This window comes from Odocoileus virginianus, chromosome 27 (assembly GCF_023699985.2).
Source record: "Odocoileus virginianus isolate 20LAN1187 ecotype Illinois chromosome 27, Ovbor_1.2, whole genome shotgun sequence".
Classification (NCBI taxonomy): Eukaryota; Metazoa; Chordata; class Mammalia; order Artiodactyla; family Cervidae; genus Odocoileus; species Odocoileus virginianus.
In genome coordinates this window covers 9,131,894-9,140,845 of record NC_069700.1, presented here as the reverse complement: position 1 = coordinate 9,140,845, position 8,952 = coordinate 9,131,894, and the positions used below count along the sequence as shown (strand labels likewise).

Here is an 8,952-nt window from a genome sequence, read left to right as displayed (position 1 = left end):
GCGGCCACCGTCTCGGACTGAGGCGTCGTGTGCGGCGTCTCTGCACACGGCCTGCGGCCACCGTCTCGGACTGAGGCGTCGTGTGCGGCGTCTCTGCACACGGCCTGCGGCCACCGTCTCAGACTGAGGCGTCGTGTGCGGCGTCTCTGCACACGGCCTGCGGCCACCGTCTCGGACTGAGGTGTCGTGGGCGGCGTCTCTGCACACGGCTCGCTGCCACCATCTTGAGTCCCAGAGTCGAGCGCGGCTCTTGAGGTGAGGTTTCCGTTGCTGACAGGCGGCTCTAGGAACTCGGGTCTGAAGTGCCGGGTGTGGGACCTCTGCCCGTGGCACCCTGTGAGCCAGTGAAACTCACTAAGCACAAGGGAAATGAAAAGAAAAAAAAAAATTAGACTCTATTACCCAGGTTCTATTTTAATTTCCTAGGGATTGTTAATGGGCTTTGCCGTGACAATTCCAGTTTTCAATTTCGAACCGGAAGGAACATCAGAGCTTGGTTCACTGCTATCATTTGACAGGTGAGGAAACAGTCTCACAGAAGTGCTGTTTATAAAGGCAAAAACTTTATGAGACTTTAAAGGTAAAGCAGGTGCCGCAAGCAGCCCACGTGGTATTTAAAGAGACCAGAGCAACCGAAAGGCTTTTTAAATTTTTTTACTGTAATCAACAGAGGATCATTGGTAAGATTTCAATGACTGATATTTGTCAGTGACTTATTTTTTTAAAAAAACTAAAGAGAATTTGATGGTATCCTTATGATGATGTTGCTCTCAATTTTCTGAAGGAAAAAAGTGGAGTGCCTCACATTTATAAATATTATTTGTCTGGTGTATTTGGTGGGACAAAAAATTGAGCATACAGATTCAGATGGTTGTCCCAGGTTGAAATATCTGCCCCTCCCCCCCCCCCCCATATGCTTCCCTACCCAGTTCTTCTCAGGTTTCAGGATCTGCTTGAAATCAGACCTCCTCTATCAAACCTTCTGGAGAAGGCAATGGCACCCCACTCCAGTACTCTCGCCTGGAAAAATCCCATGGATGGAAGAGCCTGGTGGGCTGCAGTCCATGGGGTCGCTAAGAGTTGGACATGACTGAGCGACTTCACTTTCACTTTTCACTTTCATGCATTGGAGAAGGCAATGGCAACTCACTCCAGTGTTCTTGCCTGGAGAATCCCAGGGACGGGGGAGCCTGGTGGGCTGCCGTCTATGGGGTCGCACAGAGTCAGACACGACTGAAGCGACTTAGCAGCAGCAGCAGCATCAGACCTTCATTTCAACTCAATCTTCATTAAATGGTACTTTGCCCAAGGCACAATCTACAGATGTGATGCTTAAACTTTTGGGTCTCAGGACCTTAAAAATTATAGAGGAGCCTTAAAAGCCTTCATTGCGGCACCCAGCATCTTTAGCTGGGGCTTGCAGGATCTAGTTCCCTGACTGTTACCTAAAGGAGTGTGGGGTCCAGCTGGTTGCTGTTCAAAGGCCAATAAACAAGCCAGTTTGGTGGAAAGGAAAGTTTACTTTATTTCAGATGCTGGCAACTGTGGGGGGAGGGTGCGGACATATGTCCAAAGGCTGACCCCTCCCCCCCAACCCCGCCCCTGACAACCAGTGGGGCAAGAGTTTTTATAGACAGAAGGACAGGGTTACCTGCAGAAACAGCATAGTTAGCTCTGACAGTCATCTTCAAATTGGTCAATGGTGGTTTGACCAGAGTCATCTTGGTTGTTTCAGGTACAGTTAATCTTCAGTTCCAGGGTCCATTTATCCTCATTTCTTTGAGGCCAGTTCTTGGAATTATAGCAGCTTATGTCATGGTACAGTCTGGTCATCATGTAGTTAACTACTCCCACCTGAAGAAAGTGAACATGTTTATTAGTCGCTCAGTCGTGTCTGACTCTTTGCAACCCCACGGACTATAGCCTGCCAGGCTCCTACATCCATGGGGTTCTCCAGGCAAGAATACTGGAGTGCTAGCCATTCCCTTCTCCAGGGGAACTTTCCTGATCTAGGGAGTGAACCCAGGTCGCCCACATTGCAGGCAGATTCACAGATTCTTTACCGTCTGAGGCATTAGGGAATTTTAGGATCTGTAAGACAGCTCACAGTATATGCCTCAGATTATTATCTATAGTTCTTGAGAAGGAGCTAAAGAACTATGCTTAATGACAACATTGTTATCATCTGGTCTCCTTTGTCTGTTTTCCTTTGTTTTTGTCTGTTCTCATTTCCCCGATTAAACTTATTCTTTGACTCAGGTTTTCCACAGGCAAAGGCAGGCAGAGGACATGGTGCTGGGGTGTGGGGTAGTATCAAGGACTTGTTTCATGGCCAAGGATCAAACCCAGCCCCCCTGCCCCCATTGGAGCAGCAGCCCCTGGACCACCAGGGAAGTCCCAAACTTATACATTTTTTCTTTTCTTTATAAAAAAATCTCTTGGCTGTGCCGCTTGTGGGGTCATAGTTCTCTGACCAGTGATCGATTGAACCCATGCCTCCTGCAGTGGAAGCACAATTTTAACCACTGGCCCACCAGGGAAGTCCCTTATTGTGGTTTTGATTTGCATTTCCCTAGAGACAATGGTGTCGAACATCTTTTCATGTGGAAAATAGTTTTGACCTTGCAGTTTCCTACTGTAGATAGTGTCAAGTCTTAGGGTATCCCTGACCTTTCCGGAGCTTCCCATAGTGTTTATACAGTAAGTAATGTGATTGTCTTAACCTCTGTTTGGTGCAACACCTTGTATATCTTGATTAATTACTTGCTTGTCCAAATTCATTCCTTCTTTTCTACAAAGAGAAGTGCAAATTTATTTAAGAGGATGATGTGTCTCTTTAAAAATAGTCACCTCCTTAGGGGGTCTCTTCAGCTAAGAGTGACCATGTGACCCAGGCTTGGTGGCATAATCAAAGTCTACATGGAAGGACCTCAAGGAAAGTTTTTGTTTATCTGATAAGAAGGGATAGTTTCAGCTGGGCTATGCCCTTTCCCTTCTTCTCTTCCATTTTCTTCCAGCTTGGGATGTAGACACATTTCTGTATGTGGGGTATGCATCCTGCAACCCTTGGGATGAGAACCCACAGTAAGGACAGAGGAGCAAGAAACCAGAAGGAGCCTGGGCCCTTGATAACTTCCTCAAGTATCTGCCCTAGTCTGCTGATACTTAGACTTTCGGTTCAGCTTATAAAGCCTGATGTGGTTAAGCTGATATAGTTGGCTTTTGTTATATATGACCCAGAAGGATACTAACTGACATGTTATAGAAGTGTAAAAAGCCCTGACAGATGAGATTCTAGAACCAAGTCAACCTAAGGAGAGAAAAGGATACAGAGAAGAAAAGAAACTGGGTCTGTCACAGACCCTCCAGCATGGGGAAACATCTCTAGATAAACTCGGGGCAGAGGCTAAGCTGCCTTTCACTTCTCATCTCATTTACTGCCTGTTCCTGCTTGTGCAGCCTCCTCCTGCGCCAGTGGGCACCTCTTCTCTTAGGGGCCCATTAGCTATGAGGAACTTCCCTCATAGCTCAGTTGGTAAAGAATTGGCCTGCAATGCTGGAGACCCTGGTTTGATTCCTGAGTCGGGAAGATCTGCTGGAGAAGGGGTAGGCTACCCACTCAAGTTTTCTTGGGCTTGCCTTGTGGCTCAGCTGGTAAAGAATCTGCCTGCAATGCGGGAGACCTGGGTTCAATCCCTGGATCCCTGGGTTCAATCCCTGGATCGGGAAGATCCCCTGGAGAAGAAAATGGCGACCCACTCCAGTACTCTTGCCTGGAAAATTCCATCAATGGAGGAGTCTGGTGGGCTTCAGTCCAAGGGGTCACAAAGAGTCAGACATGACTGGGCGACTTCATTTCTTCTCTTAGAAGTTTGGGGCATGGTGCTTGGATAGTCAGTCTTCCTTGAGGAATTGTTTTAAACATCGTGAATTTGAGGCTAATTGACAAAACACAGTCCCCGAATCATTAGCCTAAGCATCTGTCCTTGCAGAATGGCTGCCCTAGCAGTGAGAAATGACCTTGACTGTCCTTAAAGGGTAAGGGCAGAATATTGGGAATAAAATGTTTTTGATACTTTTTTGAATAATGAGGTTCTGAAAATATCTAGCTCCTTTAAATTTCTTGATTTATTGTGTAATAAGACAAATAGGAAACAAAAGGAATTTACTTTCATGAAAAATCTAATCATATAAATACTTAGGTCCATGTAGCAAACTTGGGCTGCTTTGTTCATTAATTCTATGCTGTGGATGAATGTTGCCATGTATTTGCTTTCTTTTCAGGTCATTTAAGCTTATTGATTCTTCCTTCTGTACTGTAGAACTCAACTCTCTAAGGACTGGTTAGAAAAACATTTCCCACTCACACAGTGCCATTTAAAAATGATTATGCTCATTGTCTTCAGCTTAAAGTTTCCCTTCTTGGTTTCCATATGCTAGCAGTTTGTACACCTCTCTTTTATGCTTTATTTTTTTAGGGCCCATTCCAAGATGTTCAGCCCTTTCGGTAACACTCCTTCTGCCTTCTCCTGGTGCAAAACAGCGAGAGAGACAAGGGTTATACCAGAGGAGCTGCAGAGAGGTTTTTTCCAGCAACTGAAAGTTTCTGGGGGACATATATTCAACTGTAAGTAATCATGTGTTGTCTTTTGGCTCAAAAGTAAAATGCTAAGTTACGCATTAGTTGTTGCATAAATTTGCATATTGATCTATACAATCCTGACGACTTTAATAGCATCACAGATTAGCAGACACAGATGCTCACACACACACACACACACACACACACACAGGCTGACATTCAGAGACTCCCACCCAGAGACAAACCAAGCCTGGGAATGAGCTGGGGATGTTTCCATGAGATCAAGGAGGATTGGAAGGGCTCTAAAGGAAAAACAGAAGGCCTGGGAGGACAGAACTTGCACACTGGTTCTCTCTCCTTGGCCAACAGATCACTGTAAGTTACCAGCCCTAGTTTCCAACTTTCTTGTCATCTCCTTTGACCTTTAGGGGAGTGTGGAGAGGGCAGAAGAGATGGCTTATAAAGGCTTGGCATGAATCAGAAGGCCCAAAAGTAGTCTGAGATTCAAAGGAGCATTTGAACTTGTAATAGGTGGGCTCTTACAGGATGTTTCTTGGTTTGCTTTTGTTCTTCTAAGGCCTTGAGTAGGGCATCCAAAGACAGGACCAAACCTTAGCTGCTTGGACATCTAGAGCCCTTTGCCACTTCACCAGCAATGATCTGGCCTTGAATTAAGATCCCACACTGCATTAATTTGTAAACAGAAGCACTGACTTATTAATTTTCTATGGAAAATGTATGTCATGAAGATCTAGGTGTTTGCCACTGAATAGTCTATTCTCTCCTAGGAACCCGGACACTGAAAAACCTCATTACATATTAGGACAGAGGGCAAAGAATTCCTTAAGGAGTATCTTCCATGTGCTTCAAGAGGCTGCATGGTGCCGCCTCCACAATAATTATACACTTGCCAAATGGCCTCTGTTCAGTGATGGAAATATATTTTCAAATTTTTAGTCTCAGTTTCTCATGGTTAGTTATTCCAATCATCTCTTTTTGTGTGTGTGTTTATATTGGTCATTGCAAAATCAACTTTCGATTGCAATGCATGTCTTTTATTTCATAAACATTTAGCTCTCAATATAGGCTAGACGCTACCAAAGACATTAGGTACTGCAGTGGAGACAAAGTAAGACATGGGCCAGGCCCTGAACAAGCTCACAATGACAAAAGGAGGCTTACACATGACTGTGCCCCAGGAGGGAAGGGGGATTACTTTAGAGAAATATTCAGAGAGTGCTACAAGGATTCAAGGATGAGCCATTAAATCTGTTTGCTGAGATGGAAGGAGGCTGGTTCATTGATGAGGTGGCATTTAAGATCAGACATCAAGATTGGGTGTGATTTTAACAAGCAGAGACATTGAGATGGGGTGGGAGGGAGTAGGGGAGAGAGAAGAGGAAGGACAGCTGAGATGTAGCCCACACTGAACACAGGTGAGCATTTTGTTCAGATGTGTGCCTCATGCTTAGGTTTGCTGTATAGTGGGGAAACCTGCTGGGGGCCATGGGCTGCACAGTCTTAGCGCCTGGAGCTTCATTCTGTGGGCACAGGGCACACCCAGCTGTTTGCACAATAGAGACCTGTGATCCATGGTTCTGACGGTTACTTTGGTCTCAGTGTACACAAGGGACCAGAGAGAAAGTTGAGGGTGAGGAGGTCAATGTGGAGGTTTACTGCAGGATTTCAGATCAGAGATAATGAGGTCCTGCCTGAACAGGAAGGCAGCAGTGGAAATAAAAAAGGTAGAGGCAATGCAAGAGGTATTGTAAACATAAAATCTGTAAGTCTTGGTAATGAACTGGATGCAGTAGGTAGAAGGATGAGCTAGCATTTATTGAAAGCTGTGCTAAGCCCTTTGGCACATGTATTAACATGTGTTAACTTATTTGATCCTTCTAATAACTCCATGAAGTAGATACTATTAGTATCACCATTTAACAGATAAGAAAATTGAGGCATTTCTGGAGATTATATATCTTCTCCAGAATTCCAACCCATGTCTCACCAGCGGTCATTCATCCTGCCTTCTGTGGTGCTCTGCTCATTCCTACCCCACGTGTGTGCATGCTATGTGGCTTCAGTCGTGTTTGACTGTGCATTGGCAGGAAGGATCTTCTTTACCACTAGCACCACCTGGGAAGCACTCCAACCCCACACCTTTCACCATGTATTTCCCAGCTGGATGGTTTCTCCTCTGCCCGTTCAATAAACACATGCCAATTGAATCCCCTCTTGTCCTGACTCACAGAAGCAAAGGGAAAGTAACCACAGTCCCTGGAAACAACTTTGTTATTGTCACTGAAACAAAATAGGTAGTGGTTTTAAAAAGCAACACAAAACTCTGCCATTGTATTCAATTAAAAAAAATTCCATAACAGCAGTTGGTATCATGATTAAGGTTTCCATTTTATTTATTACTTTGTTATGGTAAAATAAAACAAAACAAATCCTGCCTGAATTATCTTCCATGTGTCAGTAGAAAGGCATTTTTCATATCAGTATTCTTCCTGCAATGTGGATAGTTTTTTAATCAATCTGATCTTAATTCATTGGCTTTGGTCTCTTGGACTTTGGGTTCAGTTCAAGCTGTTCTAGGATAATTAAAGATCATCTTCCTTTCTCTAGAATGGCTTATGGGCTCTTTCTAGCTCTATTCGGTTCTCAGGATTAGACTTTTGCTTCAACTGTTCTTTCTGTTTTCTTTTTCATGCTGGAACTACAGCACTGAAAATTCTTGATTAGAATTCAGGTACTCTGAGGGTAATCATAGTGTCACGTTTTTAAACACATGGTATGCCAGCAGCTTTCGGAGTGACAAAATGCAGATTTATCGTGTAATTACAGTTTGTCCTCTATAACTAAGGAACTAATTTTGCCAAAAAACAAAACGTTGGCCTTGTTTTTGAAAATTGAAGAGTCTTTATGACTTACAGGAAACCTATTTCATTGTCCTAATAATTGCAGTAGTCACTGTGGTTATCAGTTAACTGCTTCCATATATTACAAACAAGAACAGAAATTGCAGAATCAGCTAAACCATGTGAGTGCATGTGTGCACACGTGTGTGAGCGTGCTTATGCATGTGTCTAAGATATCATGTGTATATGTGTATAAATCTGTATGTGCTGTGCTTAGTTGCTCAGTCATGTCTGACTCTTCTGTGACCCCATGGACTGTAGCCCACCAGGCTCCTCTGTCCATAGGATTCTCCAGGCAAGAATACTGGAGTGGGTTGCCATGCCCTCCTCTAGGGGATTTTCCCAACACAGGGATCAACCCAGGTCTCCCTCATTGCAGGTGGATTCTCTACCATCTGAGCCACCAGGGAAGCCAAGAATACTGGAGTAGGTAGCCTATCCCTTCTCCAGGGGATCTTCCCGACCCAGGAATCAAACCAGGGTCTCCTGCATTGCAGGTGGATTCCTAACCAGTTGAGCTGCCAGGGAAGATTTACACAGTAAATCTGTGTAATTCTGTATAAATCTGAGCTCCAAATACCTATATTGTGATAGTGGTAAATGCCCCCTGCTACTGTGTGGTGAATTATTTGGAAGCTATTTTGCTGCGAAACAAAAGCCTTCATGATATTACGAGGTACCAGTGTGGAAAGGCCTCAGCTCTTCTAAAGGTGCTCTTCTTTTTATTTTACCCCATATCACTGTAAACCAGAGTTTCCGTCATTTGCTTACCACCTGGAATTCTTTTTTAATAAGAAGCCAATCTTAAAGGGCTAATTATTTAAACAAAACAGGGTTTGTGTTGGATGTTTTCTTTCAGTCCAAACATCTTACTCTTTTTTCATCCAGAGGATAGTTTCAGTGTTGGTTAGGTTCTTACTATTTTTTTTTTTCACTTATTTGGCATAGAAATAAAATGTTGATAGTTTTTGAGGATGAGACACCAAGGACAGGGATCTAGTTGCATGCTCAGTTGCTCAGTCATATCTGACTCTTTGTGACCCCATGGACTGTGGCCACCAGTTTCCTCTATCCGTAGGATTCTATCTCTATCCATAGGGTTCTATCATGGGGCTGCCATTTCCTCCTCCAGGGGATCTTCCCCATGCGAGGATCAAACCCTCATCTCCTGTGTTAGCAGGCACATTCTTTGCTATTGTGCCACCTGGGAAGCCAGGGAACTAGTTATTTAGTTAGTGCCAATAATAAGCAGTATGTATGGCTTCTTAATGGATTCATCTTGCCTAAATCCTGCCTAAATAGATTCATTTAGGCTCTAGTATATAATTTTCTTCTATAGCCAGTGGCTCTGCAGCTTCATGTTGCATCAGAATTGCCTGGAAATTAAAAGTGTAATGCCCAGAGAGTCAGACTTAATGGGTGTGAGGGGGCCCAGTGCATCCATATTGC

The 8,952-nt window shown here is 44.1% G+C and overlaps 1 long non-coding RNA gene across 1 annotated transcript in view; it reads left to right on the top strand.

The window, feature by feature from the left end:
• Positions 1 to 268: 268 nt before the first annotated feature.
• Positions 269 to 8,952, top strand: part of LOC139031395 (uncharacterized) — a 101,505-nt gene continuing 92,821 nt past the window's right edge. The window contains exons 1-2 of the long non-coding RNA XR_011483840.1: positions 269 to 518; positions 4,479 to 4,627. This is a non-coding gene — a long non-coding RNA (uncharacterized lncRNA). The remainder of the gene's footprint in view (positions 519 to 4,478; positions 4,628 to 8,952) is intronic.